Here is a 24,141-nt window from a genome sequence, read left to right on the forward strand (position 1 = left end):
TATCAAAAGTTCATGATATGCACAAATACAAAGTAAAATGGCTGACTGACACAATAGCCTATCAAAAGGCAGTATTAAGTGAAAGTTAAGGCTATCTACTGCCTCTATCATAAAATACAGCCCTATAGCAGAGGGATAAACAGCAAATAAGAGCGTAGTGGCAGTAGCACCCTTCAAGCTTCGTTATCATGATCGATAATCACCAAACTATCCCAGCTAAGGTGAAGCTACTTGTCAAGTATTCTTTCTCTGGCAGTGAATGCCCTGAACAGTCAACAAACTCCAGAAGTCCAGATTCAGCCTCTGTCCACTTGAAAGAGGATGAAATAAGGTATTCCCCTTCAGGGACAGGCACTGTACCCAGTGCTTAAAGGTCTATTTGACATCACTGGCAAGTCTTGCCTGTACAAGTGTCTGTTTTTACACAGTCATGCATGGATGTTTGTGGTGCCTAATCAGTCGTTGGAGAATGCTCTCAGGACATTTCATGCCCAGGTGTCTGAAAGAAGTGCCATGCAAATCCAGATATTAAAATTGCTCATTGAAAATATTATACAGATCAAAAACCTGATATTTAAGTGATTCCCTCTGATTTATACTTCAACAACAAATTTTGTTGGTGATGTTCAGTCACTCAGTCACGTCCGATTTTTTGTAACCCCATGGACTGCAGCATGCAAGGCTTTCCTGTCCTTCACAGTCTCCTGGAGCTTGCTCAAACTCATGTCCATCGAGTCGGTGATGCCATCCAACCATCTCATCCTCTGTCATCCCCTTCTCCTGCCTTTAATCTTTCCTAGAAGCAGGGTCTTTTCCAAAGAGTCAGCTCTTCTCATCAGGTAACCAAAATATTGTAGCTTCGGCTTCAGCATCAGTCCTTCCAATGAATATTCAGGGTTGATTTCCTTTATGATTGACTGGGGGCTCTCAAGAGTCCTAGGGACTCTCAAGAGTTTTTAGCACCACAGTTCAAAAGCATCAGTACTTCGGCGCTCAGCCTATTGTCCAGCTCTCTCATCCATACATGACTACTGGACAAACCAAAGCTTTGACTATATGGACCTTTGTAGGCAAAGTAATGTCTCTGTTTTTTAATACACTGTCTAGGTTTGTCATTGCTTTTCTTCCAAGGAGCAAGTGTCTTTTAATTGCTTGGCTGCAGTCACCCTCCACAAGCAGTCATCGTCCACAACAAATGTAACACTGATAATTATTGCACAAACTCTCTCCCTTCAAAATATGAAACAAACAGCAACCAAAACACTATGTTATAATGGATTACCCTCATTACATTTAAATATTAAAATAGTTTATTGCTAATAAATGCAAATTTAAATGATTCACTTGAAATAATTTAAAATCAACTCAAGAATACTATTGAACATAGACCTTGAAGAGACCTTAAAGCAGATATTATAATATTGCTCCAAGACATCTTGACTGTAGTAAGCTATACCATGAGTATAGCATGAGCATTATTCTGCTCAGTCAAATGAAAGATTTGGTCACCTAATGTGAAAAACTAACTCATTGGAAAAGACCCTGATGCTGGGAAAGATTGGAGGCAGGAGAAGTGGACAACAGAGAATGAGATGGTTGGATGGCATCACTGACTCAATGGACATGAGTCTGAGCAAGCTCCAGGAGTTGGTGATGGACAGGGAAGCCTGGCTTGCTGCAGTCTGTGGGGTAACAAAGAGTCAGACATGACTGAGTGACTGAACTGGACTGAAAGGAAAGAACCCCAGCTCCTGGTGGAAAATAAATGCACAAAATGTGGGGTTTTTTTCCGTTTTTTATTGAATAAGGGATTCTTTAAATTTTATAGTACTTTACAATTTTCATTTCACACATGATTTTATGCAATCACAAAATAACCCTTTTCTTTCCCCTATATCGCCCCCCTCCTCCTTCCCTCTCCCCACTGGTAAATCACTAGTTTGTTCTCTATATCTTGTGAGTCCACTTCTTTTTGTTTTATTCACTAGTTAGTTGTATTTTTTTGAATTCTACATAGAAGTGACTTAATCCATTTAGCATAATGCCCTCCAGGTTCATCTATATTGCTAAAAATGGCAAAATTTCATTCTTCTTTATGGCTGAGTAGTATTCATATACATATATATGTATATATACATATATACCACATCTTCTTATTCATTCACCCATTGATGAGCCTGGTTTACTTTTACAAAAAGAATAATTTTTACCAACTGAAAATCACTGATTTTATTTATTAATAAGAGTTAACATTTAATCATCATAAAATATTTAATCATCATTGAAACTTTTTGATAAAAATGTAAATTATCAATGCCATGAAGTTGAGAATTTCTAACCATCAACATACTGAAATAGCAAATTCAATTTCTGTTTATAGTTAAGAATCAGACTTAAGCTAGTTTTAATACAGTTTGTAGAATGGGTATGTCTATGCTGCTGCTACTGCTAAGTCACTTCAGTCGTGTCCGACTCTGTGAGACCCCATAGACAGCAGCCCACCAGGCTCCGCCATCCCTGGGATTCTCCAGGCAAGAATACTGGAATGGGTTGCCATTTCCTCCTCCAATGCATGAAAGTGAAAAGTGAAAGTGAAGTCGCTCAGTCGTGTCCGACTCTTCATGACCCCATGGACTGCAGCCTACCAGGCTCCTCCGTCCATGGGGTTTTCCAGGCAAGAGTACTGGAGTCGTGTGCCATTGCCTTCTCCGGGGTATGTCTATAATCCCACTCTAATAATTTGTTATAGTAGCTTGATGTACTATAAGAGCAGATAAAGGATGTGTGACATTACTTTAATAGGCTATTATCATCATTCATTCAGCAAATATGTGTTGAGTGGTTATTAATTACTAGTCCTAATGAGACCTAGACTAAACATTTACCAAATCCTTAAGGAGGAAGATGTTTCTCTGAAAGAATTATGGTTTGGGTGGACATAAAATAAGTTTAATAAATATATTCCTGATTGTAATCTGTGGCCAACAGGCTATAATGAGAACCGAAGACATCTGGGGGCTTCATGGGGTTTTTAGTATTTGAATTGGAATTTATATTGATAAATCTCATATAAAAATATGGTTTCTGGCTTCTTTTGAAACATTAAAAGTGGCTATAAACGGGAGCTGAAGAGCTGGCCATGTACTCTGAAGATTTCAACAATCCCTATACTTTCTAATACCTAGCTGATCATACACATTTATGTCATAGACTTGGCCCCCTGAGATGCCTGAGTTTTAGATCTTTTGTTTTAGATTCTTTCACAAAGATAGAATGAACTATGCCTGGCTCTGGATGTGTGTCTCCCTCTCAGTCAGTGACCTCATGGGATTTTTCTGTCTCTTCTCCTATCCCAGTGCTTGTTCAAATATCCCCAGGTCTGAAGAAATATGTCTGTTCACCACCTAATTATAAGTCTGATCACATTTTATTTTATAATTAGAACAAATTGAGGGTATTATCTATAAGTTCATTGGATATACAAACAAAATTTAAATTTAGGTAATTTTAAAGTTCTATGAATTAAAACTGACTTTCTAAATCAACCATTTTTTGGTAATGATTTTATCTGCATATTTCTTTTGGTGTAAAGATATAGAATCAGTCTCTGGATCAGGTTAAACTGTTTGTCTATCATCTAAAAATTAACCACTGCTGTCTTTTCTTCCTTGTGAAAGGGCTGACCTCAGGAACATAGGCTGTTGCTTATATCCTAAAATGTCAAGAAAACTGGGAAGGTACTGTTTCCCCTGAAATGCTCATTTGCAGCATTATTTTATACCTAAAAAACAACAAATGAAACCTCATTTCATGAAGGAACAGCTTTTTGTTGTGCTAAAAATTAAGTGCATAATAGTTTGTTAGAATGATCAATAATAGAGTCAGCCAAAAGACTCAAAAGGGGATGATGATCTGGGCACAGAGTTAGGAAAGAAACCGTCTAGAAACACAGCAATCCATATGCAGATGAGTCTGGGCAGATGAGTATGTAGAGTCATATATCAACAAAGTAAATAGATACATAGATACAGTTTTATATATTCAACAACAAAGGGGATAAAAGGAAACAACAATGACCTATAACCAAAAAAAAAAAAAAAAACAAACCCAGGGTGTTAGAAAAAGCAAAGTAGACTGGTGTGTACCTGTGACAGCAAAGAAAGGGGACTAGTAAGAGTAGTAATTGAGGAGATGGTTAAAGGCATGGAGTTTAGACTGACCATCATCATTTGAATGACAAGGGATCAGCCAAATGGGTAGCATTTATCCCAAGCATTCAAGTCACAGATAATAAAGGTGGAGATGACTCAAAGGAAACTGTGTAACCAAATGGATTGTTGGATCTGAACGCTATTCGGTGTGTGTTTTTTTCAGAAAGTCACCACTGTGTTTACTGAGATTCCTCTTCTGGATTTTTGGGCTTACCCAATGGATTTACTTCCTTCAGGGCTCACATAATCACTTCCATCTAATGTTCAGGTTGGGTCTTCCAGAACAGAGATAGCAAAGAGTCTTCATCTTATCAAAAGATAGGATAGCAATGAACACTAGGATAGCATCAAGCACTAGGTGGACAAAGCTTTTATGATCCATCGCTGATGCCTGTTGGACTGTGGACTGTGTTATGAGACACAAGTGCCTGGTGTCCCAACATTAAAAGGGATTTTCTTTCCATTTGGAAGTATTATTTCCAGTCTATAAAAAGCAAAATTTTAGTTTTTTTTAGGAGAAGTATAAATGACAGAAACACTTTAAACCTCATTACTCTTACTCATTTAAACCTCATTACTCATTACTCTTGCAGGATAGAGCTGTTTATCTGATCTTCCGTAAGAGCCTAGGGGTGGTTTTCAGTGGCTGAAAATTTCTGCAAATCTAGAAACAACCTGGGAATAAACCCTTTGGGTGGAAACTAAAGCACAGACAGGGAGAGCCTGGGCTCCAAACTTTTTCCCCCCTGTTTCAAGCTTACCTGTTGCTGGAAGTATAAGAAGAAACATTGAATCTATCTCTATAGGTCTCTAGTTTTTTAAGATTTTACCAGTTGTGTGTAGTTCTCTTTTGATATAGTATAACCTTTTATCAGGAAAAATACTTAGAGGAAAAACCTTTAAATTTAACATAAAATCTAATTCTTTTGCTCCTATTGAAGCTTGGAAGACTGGATCTTTATTAGAGTGCATTTCTACAAAGAGATAAACATTTTAAAAAATAAGCATGAATGGAATCCAGGATAAAATGCATCCATTTGTGCAAGAAAATAGCTTTTACTGAAGAAAATGGCACAAATTCATCATATGGAGAAAAATATCATTTCAAAGCCTATTTCTGAGATCAAAATGTAGAACTTTTTCATACAATATATTAGCTTTTTAGCTACTCTAACTCTACAACTTTTTCAAGCCAAAGGGGTTTTTCTTTTTTTCTTTTTAGTCATTGAAAACATTGACAATTAATTACTCCTATTAATAGAGAAATTGTCAGAACTAGACTAAAACTGCCTAGGTACAAACATCACATAAAAAGGAGCTTTGTCCTTTTATGCATACCAGAGATGCTACACCAAGGAACAGTTTTACCAAAGTATTTTAATTCATCTTCATATATAACTCAGTACTAAATGTAAATGACTAACTTTCTGAAATAACTCACGTCAGGATGGTTGTTCTGTCTCCCTCATGTGAAATGCAACTCAACATGCCGTGACATGCAGCTAATAAAAGGGCATCTGTCACAAGGGACTAAGTACCAAAATCAACAATTTGCATAGTGAACAAGGTTTATATTGTGGCGACTCATGTTGCCTTGTAAAGAACAATGGGATGAACACTCCCTTATGGCCTCTGCTAAGTACTAGACATGTGGCCTTAGAAAAAGAAATCCCCTCTCAGCCCACTTTTCCCCAGTGGTGCTTTGTTGGTTCACAGCAAGGGTTTGACTTCATGGCCTGGTCTCTGTCTGAGAGGAAGTCCAGTTCAATTCAATTTGCATCTCTCTGCCTTTTGGTAATGAAACAGCGTCCATCTGAGCAGGCCCCATGATAATGCAGAGCAGATGGGCAGAGTTTTGTCTAATTAGATTCTGGGCGGCCTGTTTGCTATAGTAAATGTGCATGTATTTGCTTATTTCACACTTATTTCAGTGACAACAGTTTAGTCAAAATAAGACAGAAATGAAAATGGTAGATAGCCTCACTAATAAGCTATTTAATACAAATCAATATTTTTAATTCAATTACTATTTACTCTTGTCTATGTCCCCCCCCTTTTGCACTTTTTATTTTGTATTAGGGAATAGCTGATTAACAATGTTACACGATCACCTATTTAATGAGTTGCTTGCAGGCTCTTTGATCTCAAAAGAATACAAAAATCCCCTTTATAAAAATTATATTTTTAGTTTTTTTTTTCTTCTTTCCTTCTATCCTTTTCCTCCCTCCTTCCCTTCATTTCTTTTCCTGTCCAAAGATTATTGGTAAGGTAGCAAGGTTTGTAATACAAATTGTTTTAAAAATCCAATTATATCATTGATTTTTAAAGTTCAATACCAAGAGAGTCACCCTATTCTTTATGCACTTGGACTCCTCAAAAGACACATGCAGATATTTTAAAATACACCACAGACTTGTATTTTATATATCTACCCAAGTGATATCCCCATCATTATTACTGGCTGTGTTTTCCTGTGTTCTCTAACTGTTCACTATGCTTTCTAGTTAGAGAATTTAGCAAAGAGCAAGCATTCAGGCTGGAAGAGTCCCAGTGGTTAATTTCAGAAACGGGATTTTTCAGACTCCTAGTCATGACCTTTTCCCACTAACTCTGCACTTTTTATTTTTCCTAAACTCTTCATATATAGATGCAAGTATAAAGTCTGAGAGATATCACATGCAGGGAATGTGGGCATCAGAGGTATGTTATTATCTAGCCTGCCTTACCCTTAATCTGTTCACAGATATTTATTTACTACTATTTTTATTGTAAGTTATGGGATAGGAAAATGAAGTGCTTGCTCTTCATTTACTAAATGATTGTAAACTCATTTCTCATCAAAATAAAATTCCATTGTTTAAAAAAAAAAAGGCTAAGAGATATTAGAAATGGTGAAATGGAAAAAAGCTTCTATTTGGGAGGTCACAGTTTGCTTCTTACTCCAGTGATCTCTCCTTGACTCCTTGTCCCCTATGTACCCATTGCCTGAGGACTTTCTCCACCTTCTCAATCAAATAACTCATAGTATAAATTGAAATCAATGTCTTGCAGAGCTAAAACCACAGTTGTACTTTTACTTTAAATAAAAGTCAATCACTTAAAATTATTTCATATTTTCAATAAAAGTTATATATTAAGATTTAAAAAGGGAGAGGAAGAAAATCTTCTGAATGCAATCTCACCATATAGATAGTGCACTACTTGATGTGCTTACAAAGAAATGACCCATAAGACTAGGAAGTACTCATTGGAAAACCAAGATGTTTATTTTGGATTATGGCTATTGGATCATAAGAGAAGCTCTGTCTCCTGAATACATAGGGCCTATAATATGAGTGCCATTCTTTGGAGTTGCTTATCTGTAAATATTGCTAGGCCCAGTGAGCAGACATCATTAAGCAGATGCTGAATGTCAAATGTTCAACTCACTTCTCCTCGTGGGCTATTTCAACAGTAAATAACAGGCTTGATTCCTATAACAGCAGCAAAAAAAAAGCACAGTCAGTGCAAAAATGTGCAAAGCTGGTTTGGGAATCCAAACAGTCCTTACCTAAATCAAAAAATTGAAAGGCTCTAAAACAATTAAATTGCACTGATAACCCTGGTGAGAAGAAAATGAATCATATTCTCATCACAGATGCAAGGAAATATATAGGCTAATCACCTTTTGCCCATCAAGGTGAAGAGGAAGAGAGGCCACGTCTCTGAATTTTTTTCCCAGGGTGTATTTCAACATCCACCAACATGAATTTATTGTCTGCCCCTCCTCCTCCTGAGACCTGCTTCCCTTCCAGTCTTCTGTATCTTAGTAAACGACACATCCGTTTTGTGTCACACAAACCAGAAACCTTGTAGTCTTCCTTGATAGCTTCACCTCCCTCCCACCTCCTGCCTCTATCACATCACTTATTTCTGTTAACATCCTTCTAAACAGCTCCTGAAGCCATTTCTTTTTCTCCTTATTCTCCTCCAGCCCCAGAGGAGGTCTTCATTGTTTCTCATTCAGAAGAAAATAAAGTCCTAGCCAGCCTCCTCACCCCTTCACCCACAAATCCCAACATAATATTAATATTTCTAGAATTAAGTATAATTTTTATACTTAAAAATTTTTTTAAGTTTTTTTCTGTTTTTTTTTTAAGCTTTTTTCTGTTTTTTTTTTTTGTTTTTTTTGTTTTTTTTTCTGCTTTACAAACTTCACTGGTTCCCCTTGTTGATGGAATGAAAGATGAAGTCTATATCATTACCAAAACTTCTAGCACCTTCTCCCTGTCTAGTACCTGAGTATCCAACCTCACCACATTTCTCAACCCTCAGAATACTCCATAGTCTTGGTCTCCCTAGGTTGCAAACACTGTTCTCTGAACTTCAAAGTCTTTTGCTGAATTTCTGGCCTGGGGACCTCCTGTTAATTTTTAATACTCATCTAACATAGATCCCGCTCTGCACAATTGCTCTGGATTGTGCCAAGCTTTGTGCTTCTCACATTTCACTGTAATTGTTTTATGAGAACAGAGAACCTCCCAGAGGTTCTGAGCACCTGAACAGTTGGAGACCATATTGTTTCTTTACTGCAGTCTTGGTGCTTAACTGCAAGGAATATGAAAGAAAAGAGAGAGGCACTCCTTGAATCAATGACTATATGATACCAGCGTCTCCTCTCTAAAGTTTCCTTTCTTTGCTAGAATTGCTATTATTTGGTCACCAGGCAAAGAACTATGCAGTTGCCTTGGCAAACATTTCCTCCAGCCCTTCCTCCAAAGTTTTTCCTAGCCTCTAGTTCCTTTACAAATTTAAATTCTTAACTCTAATTAAAACTAAACTTTCTCACTGTTGATGAGTCACTCTATTTTCCTGTAAAGAATAAAAAGACTTTGTTAAAATTATTAATAACATCTCAGAAGAGATCATTGATGTTTAATAACAAATCTAAAGTAAAATATGAAATTCTTCTTGTACTTTTAAAGATATAGATTTCATTTTACTTGGTGCATGATAGAGAAAAGGAGACATTTTCTTCTGGTCAGAGGGAAATTCTCCATTCAAGGAAACTGCCTCTCAGTTGCTCCTGATCTTCAACCCATATCCCATGACTTTCTCTCCACATCACCTCAATCACCAGATACTCGTGGTTTCCTTATACAGATCTATAAGAAACGATCTTTTCTTGTCTTTCAGGGAACCAATATGCACTATGGATAGCTAATCTACCCCTTCTAGACTATTCTCCCAAATTAAGTAAAATAATGCTACTACAAAATTAATTAAACTCCTTAATATCAACAAATAAACACTAAACTCCTTAGCCTACTCTGGGAACCCCTCCCTGATCATTCATTCATCCAACATTTCTACTTCACCTCCCACTATTATATGTAAATATAAATATAATTGATACAGCTCCCTCCTAGAACTACTGTTGACAAGATCATTTATCCTCTTTCACATATTTCTCACCTTTAGTCTTCTTTGTTTACGCCATCCACTCATTGTAACCAGAGAGCCTCTTGGATCACTATTTTTAAATAACTGAGACGTAATTCATGTACCATAAAATTCACCCTTTTACATGTAACATTTAGTGTTTATTAGTATATATACAAGGTTATGTACTCATCACTGCTATCTAATTCTAGAATATTTTTATCACTAAAAAAAAAAACCTGTACCCATTCCCAATCACTGCTCACCTTCTCTTCCCACAAATTTACTTTCTGTTTCTATGGTTTTGCCTAGACATGGACATGGCCTTTGTGTCTGATTTCTTTTACCTAGCATGTTTTTAAAGTTCATCCATGTTGTGGCATATATTGGTACTCCGTTCCTGTGTATGGCTGAATATTCTGTTGTATGAATATACTGCATTGTTTTTTTTTAATCAATTCATCACTTAATGGACATTTGGGTTGCTTACACTTTTTGTCTATTATGAATAATGCTAATATAAACATTATGTACAAGTTTTTGTTTAAACATTTATTTTCAGTCGTCTTGGATGTATACTTTGGAGTAGAATGCTGAGTTATGCATTAACTCTCTTTTCTTTTTTTGAGGAATTCACAAGCTGTTTTCCAAAGTGGTTATCCTATTTTATAGTCCATTGGCAATTTCTATATATACTTGCTAACACTTTTTATTATTTATCTTTTTTATTTAGACATTCTAGTAGTTAAGAGGTGATGTCTCATTATGGCTTTGACTTGCATTTCCCAAATGACTAAAATATTGAGCATCTTTTCATGTGCTTGTTGGTCATCTGTATATCTTCGTCAGAGATCCTAGTTCAGAGACCCTAGATATGTGATTTGTAAATATCTTCTCCCATTCCATGGGTTATCATTTCATGTTCTTGGTGGTGTGCTTGAAGCTCAAACCCCTTCTGTATCTTATCAATTAAAATTCTGCTTATTCTTCAAGATTATTTTTAAATTCAATACATTTCTTAATAGTCTTTTTCAGTTCAGTTCAGTCACTCAGTCATGTCTCACTCTTTGTGATCCCATGAACCACAGCACGCCAGGCCTCCCTGTCCATCACCAACTCCCAGAGTCCACCCAAACTCATGTCCATTGTGTCGGTGATGCCATCCAACATCTCATCCTCTGTTGTCCCCTTCTCCTCCTGCCCTCATCTTTCCCAGCATCAGGGTCTGTTCAAATGAGTCAGCTCTCCGCATCAGGTGGCCAAAGTATTGGAGTTTCAGCTTCAACATCAGTCCTTCCAAAGAACACCCAGGAACGATCTCCTTTAGAATGGACCGGTTGGATCTCCTTGCAGTCCAGTGGACTCTCAAGAGTCTTCTCCAGCACCACAGTTCAAAAGCACCAATTCTTCTGTGCTCAGTGTTCTTTATAGTCCAACTCTCACATCCATACATGACTACTGGAAAAACCATAGCCTTGACTAAATGGACCTTTGTTGGCAAAGTAATATCTCTGCTTTCTAATATGCTGTCTAGGTTAGTCATAACTTTCCTTCCAAAGAGCAAGCATCTTTTAATTTCATGGCTGCAATAACAATCCACAGTGACTTTGGAGCCCAGAAAAATAGTCAGCCACTCTTTCCACTGTTTCCCCCTCTATTTGCCATGAAGTGATGGGACCAGATGCCATGAGCTTAGTTTTCTGAATGTTGAGCTTTAAGCCAACTGTCTCACTCTCTTCTTTCACTTTCATCAAGAGGCTCTTTAGTTCTTCTTCACTTTCTGCCATAAGGGTGGTGTCATCTGCATATCTGAGGTTAGTGATATTTCTCCTGGCAATCTTGATTCTAGCTTGTGCTTCATCCAGCCCAGCATTTCTCATGATGTACTCTACATATAAGTTAAATAAACAGGGTGACAATATACAGCCTTGATGTACTCCTTTTCCTATTAGGAACCAGTCTGTTGTTCCATGTCCAGTTCTAACTGTTGCTTCCTGACCTGGATACAGGTTTCTCAAGAGGCAGGTCAGGTGGCCTGGTATTTCCATCTCTTTCAGAGTTTTCCACAGTTTATTGTGATCCACACAGTCAAAGGCTTTGGCATAGTCAATAAAGCAGAAGTAGATGTCTTTCTGGAACTCTCTTGCTTTTTCCATGATCCAGCGGTTGTTGACAATTTGATCTCTGGTTCCTCTGCCTTTTCTAAAACCAGCTTGAACATCTGGAAGCTCATGGTTCACATATTGCTGAAGCCTGGCTTGGAGAATTTTGAGCATTACTTTTCTAGCGTGTGAGATGAGTGCAATTGTGTGGTAGTTTGAGCATTCCTTGGCATTACCTTTCTTTGGGATTGGAATGAAAACTGACCTTTTCTAGTCCTGTGGCCACTGCTGAGTTTTCCAAATTTGCTGACATATTGAGTGCAGTACTTTCACAGCATCATCTTTTAGAATTTGAAAGAGCTCAACTGGAATTCCATTGCCTCCACTAGCTTTGTTCGTAGTGATGCTTCCTAAGGCCCACCTGACCTCACATTCCAGGATGCCTGGCTCTAGGTGAGTGTAAATGATCATGCCTTTGTGATTATCTGGGTCGTGAGGATCTTTTTTGTATAGTTCTTGTGTGTATTCTTGCCACCTCTTCTTAATATCTTCTGCTTCTGTTAGGTCCATACCATTTCTGTCCTTTATTGAGCCCATCTTTGCATGAAATGTTCCCTTGGTATCTTTAATTTTCTTGAAGAGATCTCTAGTCTTTCCATTCTATTGTTTTCCTCTATTTCTTTGCATTGATCGCTGAGGAAGTCTTTATTATCTCTCCTTGCTATTCTTTGAGACTCTGCATTCAGGTAGGTATATCTTTCTTTTTCTCCTTTGCTTCTCACTTCTCGTCTTTTCACAACTATTTATAAGGCCTCCTCAGACAGCCATTTTGCTGTTTTGCAGTTCTTTTTTCTTTTTCTTGGGGTTGGTTTTGCTCCCTGTCTCCTGTACAGTGTCACAAACCTCCGTCCATAGTTCATCAGGCACTCTGTCTATCAGATCTAGGCCCTTAAATCTATTTCTCACTTCCACTGTATAGTCATAAGGGATTTGATTTAGGTCTTTTTAGTACTCTAAAATTCATATTATCTCTTCATTTTTCTTTTGTATGGATATAGCAGTTGGATAATATCTTCTATTGTATTAATAAAGCATTATCTTTAGGAAGTGTCTGTTCTCTGCATTTGGATTTTCAAGATCACTGACTGTGTTTTTTAGACTTTATATGCTCCATGGAAAAGGCAATGGCAACCCACTCCAGTACTCTTGCCTGGAAAATCCCATGGACGGAGGAGCCTGGTGGGCTGCAGCCCATGGGGTCGCTAAGAGTTGGACACGACTGAGCGACTTCACTTTCACTTTTCACTTTCATGCATTGGAGAAGGAAATGGCAACCACTCCAGTATTCTTGCCTGGAGAATCCCAGGGACGGGGGAGCCTGGTGGGCTGCAGTCTGTGGGGTCGCACAGAGTCGGACACGACTGAAGCGATTTAGCAGCAGCAGCAGCAGCAGCTCCATGGTATCTTAGCTTCTAGCAAGAGCCCCCAAACACATTTCATGCATATGTTAAAGAAGCAAAGGTCAGTAGAACTGTGACAGGTAGTCTACATACAGTGTAAGTGTAAATAAGTGTGAGGAGCATGTTTAAAATGACTTTTACATGAATAAACTTTTAAGGAAACTGCTCTCTCCCAGGGTAGGAATGTCAACATGAGACATTTGTACCTGGATACTCTGATCAAGGGCTTCCCAGGTGGTGCTAATGGTAAAGAACCCACCTGCCAATTCAGGAGACATAAGAGACAGAGGTTTGATCCCTGGATTGCGAAGATTCCCTGGAGGAGGGCATGGCAACCCACTCCAGTATTCTTGCCTGGAGAATCCCATGGACAGAGGAGGCTGGTGGGCAACAGTCCATAATGCCACAGAGAGTCGCACACGACTGAAGTGACTTAGCACTTACACACTGTAGACAAGAATGCCAACAGGAATTGTATTACCTGATATTTTTCAGTTTGTTTCTCAGCTAGATTTTTCTTTTAAAGTAAAAACACAGTTAAGAGTGTTATATTTATCAGCACACAACACAAACTGGTTTTGGCATGTTTCTAATCATATTGTTTCTATAACTGCATTTTCTTCTACTGTTCACAACTAGAAATTTGCTTTCTTTAAATGTGTGTTTTTAAAACCATGAGTTTTTGATTGCTTAGTTCTCAGGAAGAAATTAGTATTGGTCTTCTTTCCCTTATGACTAGGTAATACTGTACTAATGAAAAACAGTGCTTCTTTATTTATAATGGCCTTGGGGTCAATTATCAATTTATCATCATGTCCTGCAGATTTAAAATAAAATATGCTGTGCAGTATAACCATTGTACAAAATTGACATTAAGTAGATTCTCTGAGTTTGGACTTAATAAAAAATACAAAGAGTGCTGCCTAAAAGGTTTCTCCAACTATAAATTCTATTAGGTAGCTTTTAATACAAGACAGTAGGAAACTGAACAACTAGATTAGAGAGAATTTTTTTCACCACTGCTCTTTGTCTCATACATGTGAACAGTCATTGGAGGACAGTTTGCTAATTCACAGAAACAATATTTCATATCTCTATAGTAATAATTCAAACGCTGCCTAAAATTGTCCTTATGACAATCTCTGTATTGATCTTAAAATATTAACAACCGATGTCAACCTACTTGCATGAGACATTCTGTTAACTTTAAGGAATATATGCATATGATATAAGGAGCAATCATTTTTTGTTTTTTGTCAAAAATAGCCTTTTACAATTATCAATTAATTCATTGGTTCAGATGGTAAAGAATCTGCCTGCAATGTGGGAGACCTGGGTTCAATCCCTGGGTGGGGAAGATCCCCTGGAGAAGGGAATGGCTACCCCTTCCAGCATTCTTGCCTGGAGAATCCCATGAACAGAAGAGCCTGGTGGGCTACAGTCCATGGGGTCACAAAGAGTCAGACATGACTGAGCAACTAACACTTCCACTCCACAAACTCAGATCATGTTGAGACAATGCTCCGGGAAGTCTGTGAGATAACATAAAGTTTTATATTTCATTTTTCAAATAGGATGAAAACAACTCCTATTCCCACATATGTATGTTACTATCCATCCTGAGATCCAGGACCTATTTATGTGAGATTAAGAGCATATCCTGCCCATGCATGTGTTACAGATGCACAACTTAAAGCCACAGACTCAATTAGACAGACATAAAGAAATAGGCAGAAACAGACATGAAGGTCAGTTGTACACTTGTGAGTATGAGGTTTCTTGTAAATGTTCAGTGAAAATATGTCTGCTAAGTTCCATCCAGTGAAAAATGAGAAAATTCTAGGTATTCTGCTATTAGGTCCTTAGTAGCAGTAAGCCCTATTTCAAGTGCTTCCTAGACACATGTGAAGATATCGGTTACTCTGTTGGACAACATGGCTATAGAATAACTCCATCTTCATAGAAAATTCTATTGGACGGTGTTTTTTTGGAAAGCGAGGGATCAATTTCTTACACCTTAAGATCCATTACATTTTTACTGGTCTCACTTTTGGAGAGGGACTTGGTTTGGGACTGGCATTGTTAATCCTGCCTATTTTGAATCCTTGTCTGCACCTTATACTTAGTGTTCTTTGGTGAGAAGAGTAGAAATGGGATGTTAAAAAAATAGAGGAATGTAAAGTGAAGGGAAAGACATGAGGATACACAGCAGTGATGCCAAGGGACTTTGACCTTTAGTTCAGAAGCTGTTTCTTTTAGGAATAAAAAATATTAAATTCACAGAGCCCAGAAGATCCAACATAAAAATAAAAACAATATTGAAAAATTTTGTGAGTTTCAAATGGCTACCAGAGCAGCAACGTTACATATTTTCTTAGTGACTAGTTTCTTATTTATAATTTTTCATATTAAATTAAGCAATAACTTAATATGAAAGCATAGGAAATTGAGCATAAGGGCTTCCCTAGTAGCTCAGCTGGTAAAGAATCCACCTGCAATGCAGAACACCTAGGTTCGATCCCTGGGTTGGGAAGATTCCCTAGAGAAGGGCATGGCAATCCACTCCGGTATTGTCTGGAGAATCCCTATGGACAGAGGAGCCTGGTGGGCTACAGTTCATGAGGTCACAAAGAGTTTGACATGACTGAGCAACTAAATACACATAAGAAATTAAAGCATAAGGAAATTAGTATATCTAGGTAGATGGAAATACATAGCCCTGTCATGGGAATATAAATATCAGGTTTCCATACTAATATTTTATGTAATTGGAAGCACTGAAAATATTTGAACACAATTTGTTCTTAGATTCTTTCTAGAGTTCAAATTTCTTTCTTTTTTTTTTTTTTATTTTTTAAATTTTATTTTATTTTTAAACTTTACATAATTGTATTAGATTTGCCAAATATCAAAATGAATCCGCCACAGGTTTACATGTGTTCCCCATCCTGAACCCTCCTCCCTCCTCCCTCCCCATTCCATCCCTCTGGGTCGTCCCAGTGCACCAGCCCCAAGCATCCAGTATCGTGCATCGAACCTGGACTGGCAACTCATTTCATACATGATATTTTACATGTTTCAATGCCATTCTCCCAAATCTTCCCACCCTCTCCCTCTCCCACAGAGTCCATAAGACTGTTCTATACATCAGTGTCTCTTTTGCTGTCTCGTACACAGGGTTATTGTTACCATCTTTCTAAATTCCATATATATGCGTTAGTATACTGTATTGGTGTTTTTCTTTCTGGCTTACTTTCTTTTTATAACTGTATTTATGTGTATGTCTATTTCTGGCTGCGCTGGATCTTTGTTGCTGCACCCGGGCTTTCTCTAGTTACAGCAGCCGGGGCTTCTATTAGTTGTGGTGCACGAGCTTCTCACCGCAGAGGCTTCTCTTGTTGCGGAGCGTGGGCTCAAGGCATACGGGCTCAGTAGTTGTGGTGAATGGGCTTCACTGCCCCTTGGGATGTGGAATCTGCCTGTACCCGGGATTGAACTCATGTCCCCAGCTTTGGCAGGCAGAGTCTTAATGACTGCACCACCAGGGAAGTCCTAGAATTCAATTTCTAATAAGCCAGTTCATAAAGTATATTAATATCAGAGTAAAAAAAAATATCATTTCCTGAAAAAAATTCTTGTTTCAGAGAACTACATCTGGAAATGCATGGGTTACCATGAACATCTTAGATTATTCGTGAATAGTCATCTGGGAAATTGGTTTAAAGTAAACTTTATTTTTGGAGAAGGCAATGGCACCCCACTCCAGTACTTTTGCCTGGAAAATCCCATGGACGGAGGAGCCTGCTGGGCTGTAGTCCATGGGGTTGCTAGAGTTGGACACGACTGAGCGACTTCACTTTCACTTTTCACTTTCATGCATTGGAGAAGGAAATGGCAACCCACTCCAGTGTTCTTGCTTGGAGAATCCCAGGGACCTGGAAGCCTGGTGGGTTGCTGTCTATGGGGTCACACAGAGTTGGACACGACTGATGCGACTTAGCTTAGCTTAAACTTTATTTTATTTGAACTACACCGGTAATAGTCTCTCCCTCATTTGCCAGGAGCAGCCTAGATGGGAAAAGGGTTTTGGTCGTACATATCTATTTCTTTTAATGATTTTTTTTCACCATTTACTTTCAAACTGAGTCCTTTAAAAATAATTATAACAATGTCTGGCTGCCCTGGAGAGAAAGACATTATCTATTCTCCAGGAAGGGGATAGCTTTCCTTGAAGCAGATACATTATGCATTAACCACTAGCAGTCTGGGTCCACATGCAGGCACTGTTAGGCAAAACACACCAACAGGTTGCAGAGACAAGGCAGGTTTTCCAGCAGCACCTTCTACTAAGCCCTCCCAAAGCACAGCACACCCCAGGCCCTGTCTGTGCAGTTGATGAATGTACTTCAGGCAGGACTCGGACACGGCTCAGTACAGTTCTCTAAGCGATGATAAATGACCACCTCTGTGTGAAATGGGTTAGGTGGGAGGGCCACCCTTTGACAAGGCAGAAAATGAAATGATTACTATTGGATTCTATTGACTTGTCTGGTTAGAACAGTTGTGCCTCTTCCTAGAGGTTAATTGGACTTGAACTCAAGAAATTAAGAGGTCAGCGGAGGTCACAGTGACAGCAGGCCTACTTTTAACTTGCTGCTAATAACATTTGGCAGAAGGAGGATGAATCTGGGAATTTTAGTCTGGGTGCAGTTCAATTTCTTTAAGAGTGATGGTTTGTACAAACCTAAATTTGTATCACATATAAAAATTCAATGCAGTTTTAATTCCTACGAGGCACTCCTATATTGCTATGAATTTTCTTGAAACAATAAACATTAGAATACTATATATTTCCTTGATGTGTTTGTGTGTTATAGTATTCTTAGAGTAGTTTTATTTTATTGAAGACTCTCCATCAAGAAATTTGGATGTAAAAAGAGAAGATTCAGAAATGCTTGAAAATGACATTCTAATGTAGCTACTGGGGTCTTTCTTTTTATCCAACACTAAATGCTACCCACTCTTTATCATGGAAAATGTAAGGAAAGCAGAGAGAAGCATTTTACAATTCATATGTAATATCTATGTGTTTATATATATACATATGTATATATAGTAAGGCATATCCTAATATATTGATACAAACTATTTCACATGTATGTTTGCAAGCTTCAGACATGTTGATTGGAGACTATGGTAAATATTTGAGTTGTTAACGCTTCCTGAGAAGAGATCCCAATTTAGTCTCACGAAACTTACTTCAACTTCTCTGTCCTTTTCGTTGCTACTTTACATTTCAGGGTCCCTTGCTTGAACTGACTCTGGCATTTTCCTGTGTGGTACCAGCCACTCCACTGCACCCCAGCCGGAGTGAGGGGCTAAGTTCCCAGGTGGTTTTTGAGGGACAATAAGCCACAAGGGAGACTAGAGATGGGACTGGTAGTGCCGTCCAGATGGTAGCAACAAGGCATGTTGCCTAATTAACGGTGCCGCTCCAGCAGATGTGTAACTGGGGCAACTCCGGGGAGGCAGGCAACAGCCCTGGAAGCAGGGGGCATTGAACCCGCTTTCCAGCCTCCAGCACTGTTATCAGTTTGTACCAGTCAGGAACTTGTACCGCATGCCTGAGACACTTGGGCATAAAGGAGAAAGGCTTCTTTGTCCTGAGGATAAAACAAGAGCACAGCTTTGGAGATCATGTACACAGCTCTTTTTTCCCCAGCTTTATTGAGATATAACTGGCATATGACCTTAAGTTTAAGGTGTACAACGTGTTGATTTAATACACTGTTATATCACAAATGATTATCAACACAGCCTAAGTTAACACTCTCAACACGTCACGTAATTACTATTTCTTTTTTTGTGGTGGGAACATACAAGATTTACTTTCTCAACAACTTTCAAGTGTATAATACATTATTGTTAACTCCAGTCTCCATGCTGTGCAGTGTCCCCAAAATATATTCATCTTCTATCTGGAAGTCCCACCACCAAAGTCCCTGGTAATCTCCAGTCTACTTTCAGTTTCTATGCATTTGGCTTTTTAAAAGTGATATCCAATCCATGTATGAATGATATCATACAATATTTATCTTTCTCTGACATTTCACTTTGCGATATACTCTCCAGTTTCATCCATGTTGTGGCACATGGGAGAAAATATTTGCAGATCAAATATTTGATAAGGGATTGATATAAAGAAATTATAGAGAAATTAACATGTACAATAAATATATAAAGAATTCACACAACTCAGTTTAAAAAATAATCCAATTAAATCAGTGGAGGAACTAAAAAGAAATCTTTCCAAAGACACACAAATGGCCAACAAATAGATCTCCCTTTTCTAATGAGAAGCTATATTCCCTTAGATGTTATATCTTCCCAGGAAGAGGATTATCACAGCAAAGCTTTAGGAATACCATCCTATCAAAGGAGCATGGTAGTCTACTAACCAGAGACAGCCACCATAGTCCAAAATCTCATTACCAGGTAACTTAATAAATTATCAAATCTCTAAAGCTACCAGAGAACATATGTCAGATTTTGATATATGCTAGAAAGGTGAAAATTGTTCTGGGCTAGAAATCAGGGAGTTTGCATTCTTTGCCACTTAACTAAAAATGATCCTAGACAATTCATTGAATTATATTGGTCCTCAACCCCATCTGTAAAAGGAGGGCATTGGTTTCACTGATCACTAAAAGCCCTGATAGATTTAAAAAACTGGAGGGTCTATAGCAGTGCACAACCTTGGCACACATTAGATTCACCTGGGGAGCTTTAAAGCAAATTAATCTCCAGTGTAGACCTGGGTATTGGCGTGTCCTAAAAGTTCCCCAGGTGATTCTAAAGTGTAGGCAGGGTTGTGACCTATGGTTCTATGATATCACCAAATCTAGGTCATGCCTATAATTATAACCCTACTCACATTTATAGGACACTCAATATAGGCACTGCACTTGGCATCAATTATCTAAATTATGCAATCATTGCAACTTGCCATGGATTAGGTATAATTATCTCCAATTTACAAATGAGGAAACTGAGGCTTATACAGCTGAAATAAATCATCCAATGATGCCCAGCTAGAGAGCAGAAGAGCCAGTGGGATTTGAGCCTGAGTTGGATGCCAGAGTCTGTGCTCCTAACTGTGCTGACAGCCTAGGAACATCTCTAGCCCGCGTGTGTGTTCAGTCATGTTTGGCATTTTGCAACCCCATGGACTGTAGCCCACCAGGTTTCTCTGTCCATGGGGTTTTCTAGGCAAGAATACTGGAGTTGGTTGTCACTTCCTATTCCAGGGGATCTTCACAACCCAGGCATCAAACCTGAATCTCTTGAGTCTCCTGCACTGGTAGACAAATTCTTTTACCACGGAACCACCTGGGAAGTCTCTAGCCTGCTTCTCTACTAAGTCAGACAGTATGAAAAGTGAGAGTGAAAGTGTTAGTCCTTCAGTTGTGTCCAACTCTTTACGACCCCATGAACTGTAGCCCACCAGGCTCCTCTATCCATGGAATTCTCCAGGCAAGAATACGGAGTGGGTTGCCATCTCCTTCTCCAAGGATCTTCCCAACCCAGAGATCAAACCCAGGCCTCCTACATTGCATTCTTTACCATCTGAGCCGTCAGGGAAGCCCCAAGTAGTATCACAGCTGCAATTTGCAGCTGGCAATATCAATGTCTATGACTAGTTTCTCACACCTGTCTGTGCTGATGCTTCCAGAGACAACCTCCATCCTCCACTTAAACCCCCAACCTTTGAGCATTCTATTTGGACTACAGCAAAATCTTTCTAGAAGCTGAACAACTAAATGACCGGATTGAAGCATTTTCCTATGAAGAAGGGTGTTGTCCTGATAAAATCCTTGGAGACTCTCATGCCAAGGCCAAAGGTATCTAGTGATGTGGTGATCTGGATTCAAGCAGTTCATCCAAAACAGACTGGATCTTGAAGCTTTAACTTTTTTGTTTCTCAGTCACAGGAGAAAAGTCAGGGTGAATCTTCACTAATCATAAAAACTCCGTACCTCAGCTTCAAGCCTATGAAAGCATAGCCTCATAAAATTAGATTATTTAATTAAAGTGAAAAGAAAGTGAAATGGCTCAGTCGTGTCTGACTCTTTGAGACCCCATGGACTGTAGCCTACTAGGCTCCTCAATCCATTGGATTTTCCAGGCAAGTATACTGGAATGCGTTGCCATTTCCTTCTCCATATTTAATTAAATGGAAACATATATCAATATAGGCACATTTTGCATTTGAAGGCATAGTGAATGTATTAATTGCACTCACATTCATTGAAATATGTTATTTTGAAGGAAAACATTACAAAATTTTCATCATAACATAATTAAATCATTGATTAAATCATAAATCGCTTTTTGAGTAAGAACATTTTGATGTTCCAATAACTGTTTGATACTTATAAAATATATCTCTAAATATTTTTGTTTTTGCACAACCAGAAAACTTAAATCATGTCAAGGGTAAAGAAACCTGGACTCACTGTTTTCTAGCTTCTTCTACCAGCATCTCCTGGAAGGAATGCTCGAATAGCCTCTTGCTGTTAAAGACCATCAATCCTCCTCAGCTGTGTTTCTGCTCCTGATGCCAGGAGGGTAACCCAACTGCTTTACTAAATCCCAGCTCACTTTAGAGAGAACTGAGCGTTTGCCATCTATTGAGCCTGGATGCAATTCAGAAAGAAAAGAAAAGCAGCAACTCATATTTGAAGTTAGTCCCAGGTGGGCACGAAGGGATGTTGACACCCATGCCTCAGTGCAGAACTTCCACAAAGGAAAGTGAAAGGTAAATTCCTATCCTTTGAACCATAATGCCTCTAATTTATACTGCAGCCTGCCAACAAAGTATTAACGTGCACTTCACCATGAGGCCTGATTGAAGGTAAGACAACAGGCTACACCTGCTGTGCGTTTATATATCTATGTTTTAACCTCAATTTTTAAAAATACAGTTTACCAAAATAAAACTAGTAACTTTAAGGCATGAAGCATGCTTTAAGTGATAAAACTAGTGCATTCGTTGCACAAAATTTTTAATTAATTTTTATTGGAGTATAGTTGTTTTCAATGTTGTGTTAGTTTCTATGGGATAGCAAAGTGAATCAGCTATACATATATATATAGATAGATATATCCCCTCATTTTTAGATTTCATTCCCATATAGGTCACCACAGAGCATCAAGTTAGAGTTCCCTGTGTTATACAGAAGGTTCTCCTTAGTTATCTATTTTATATATAGCTATCAATATATTGATTAAATACCTTCCATGTGCCTATCCCTGTGCTGGACCCTGGGATAACTACAAAATCACGATGTTCTCCAAGTCTCAAAAGTTCTGTTAGGTTAATTGAGACATGTGCACTATTAACTTCTGTCAAATTTTAAAACGGACTATTTGGTCACTGTTTCAGTGAAGCCTTGACTTCTATGCTTTGTTTATTTAGAATACTGTTCTTTACTGAGAAATTACAACACTTCACTCCTCACATTGTATCATTGCTACTGCTGCTGCTAAGTCGCTTCAGTCGTGTCCGACTCTGTGCGACCCCATAGACAGCAGCCCACCAGGCTCTGCCGTCCCTGGGATTCTCCAGGCAAGAATACTGGAGTGGGTTGCCATTTCCTTCTCCATTGCGTGAAAGCAAAAAGTGAAAGTGAAGTCGCTCAGTCGCGACCAACTCATAGCGACCCCATGGACTGTAGCCCACCAGGCTCCTCCATCCATGGGATTTTCTAGGCAAGAGTACTGGAGTGGCTTGCCATTGCCTTCTCCAATTGTATCATTTAACCTTTATAAAATGAGAAGGTTTTGGCAACAATATTTGTAGGCTGAAGTGGGGAAATTTAGTTATAGTGCTTTTTTGAATTTTGAAGAGAGTGCAACACCTACCTATGGGTTACTAGTGTTTACAGAAAGAGAGATCTAGTGATAGAAAAAAAATTTCTCCTGTTTCCTTCCCTTTCTCTCCTTCCCCCACCCTCCAAATTGAGTCCTTGGAGTACAGATTTAGAATTAGTGCATGAAAGGTGTTTAAGAAGAAAAGAATTTGCTTATTTAAGAGCTTTAGCAGAGGGAGAGTGAGATAAAAGAAGTAGAAAGAAAGGTTGGAATGGTGGAATGTTCTAAACTGAATTATTATTGTTGTTCAGTCGTTCAGACATGTCCAACTCTCTGCCACCTCATGGACTGAAGCATGGTCAGGCTTCCCTGTCCTTCACTATTTCTGGAGGTTGCTCAAATTCCTTGAGCTGGTGATACCACCCAATCATCTCATCCTCTGTCATCCCCTTCTCCTCCTGCCTTCAATCTTCCCAACATCATGGTCTTTTCCAATGAGTCAGCTCTTCGCATCAGGTGGCCAAAGGATTCAGTCATTCAGTCATGTCCAGCTCTTTGTGACTCTCACAGACTACAGCATACCAAGCTTCTCTGTCCATCACTAATGCCTGGAGCTTGCTCAAACTCATGTCCATTGAGTCGGTGATGCCATCCAACCATCTCATCCTCTACCATCCCCTTCTCCTCCTGCCTTCAATCTTTCCCAGCATCAGGGTCTTTTCCAAGGAGTCAGTTCACATCAGGTGGTGAAAGTATTGGAGTTTCAGTTTCAGGATTAGTCTTTCCAATGAATATTCAGGACTGATTTCCTTTAGGATTGACTGGTTTGATCTCCTTGTAGTCCAAGGGACTCTCAAGAGTCTTCTCCAACACCACAGTTCAAAAACATCAATTCTTCGACATTCAACTTTCTTTATAGTTCAACTGTCACATCCATATATACATGGACTATATTTGAACCAGATGCCATGATCCTCTCCCGAATTTTCATGTTAGAGACCTAGTCCCTAATGTGACTCTCTTTGGAGATAGGAACTTTAAGGATGTGATAAAGGTTAAATGAGATTATAAAGG

The 24,141-nt window shown here is 38.6% G+C and overlaps 2 long non-coding RNA genes across 4 annotated transcripts in view; one reads left to right on the forward strand and one right to left on the reverse strand.

Annotated features, from left to right (window-relative positions):
* Nucleotides 1–7,471: 7,471 nt before the first annotated feature.
* LOC129633069 (uncharacterized) lies at nt 7,472–21,817 on the reverse strand. The gene is made up of 3 exons (XR_008704855.1): nt 21,711–21,817; nt 13,454–13,641; nt 7,472–7,684 (listed from the first exon to the last, which is right to left on the reverse strand). It is a non-coding gene; the product is annotated as an uncharacterized LOC129633069 (long non-coding RNA).
* The window catches only part of LOC129633068 (uncharacterized), a 47,431-nt gene continuing 43,510 nt past the window's right edge, over nt 20,221–24,141 (forward strand). For 2 of the 3 annotated variants that reach the window (XR_008704853.1, XR_008704852.1), the window contains exon 1: nt 21,877–22,012. This is a non-coding gene — a long non-coding RNA (uncharacterized LOC129633068). Of the gene's footprint in view, nt 21,096–21,720; nt 22,013–24,141 lie in introns of those variants that run through there. The other variant, XR_008704854.1, reaches the window with a different exon arrangement.

Source organism: Bubalus kerabau, chromosome 18, assembly GCF_029407905.1.
Source record: "Bubalus kerabau isolate K-KA32 ecotype Philippines breed swamp buffalo chromosome 18, PCC_UOA_SB_1v2, whole genome shotgun sequence".
Taxonomy (NCBI): domain Eukaryota; kingdom Metazoa; phylum Chordata; class Mammalia; order Artiodactyla; family Bovidae; genus Bubalus; species Bubalus kerabau.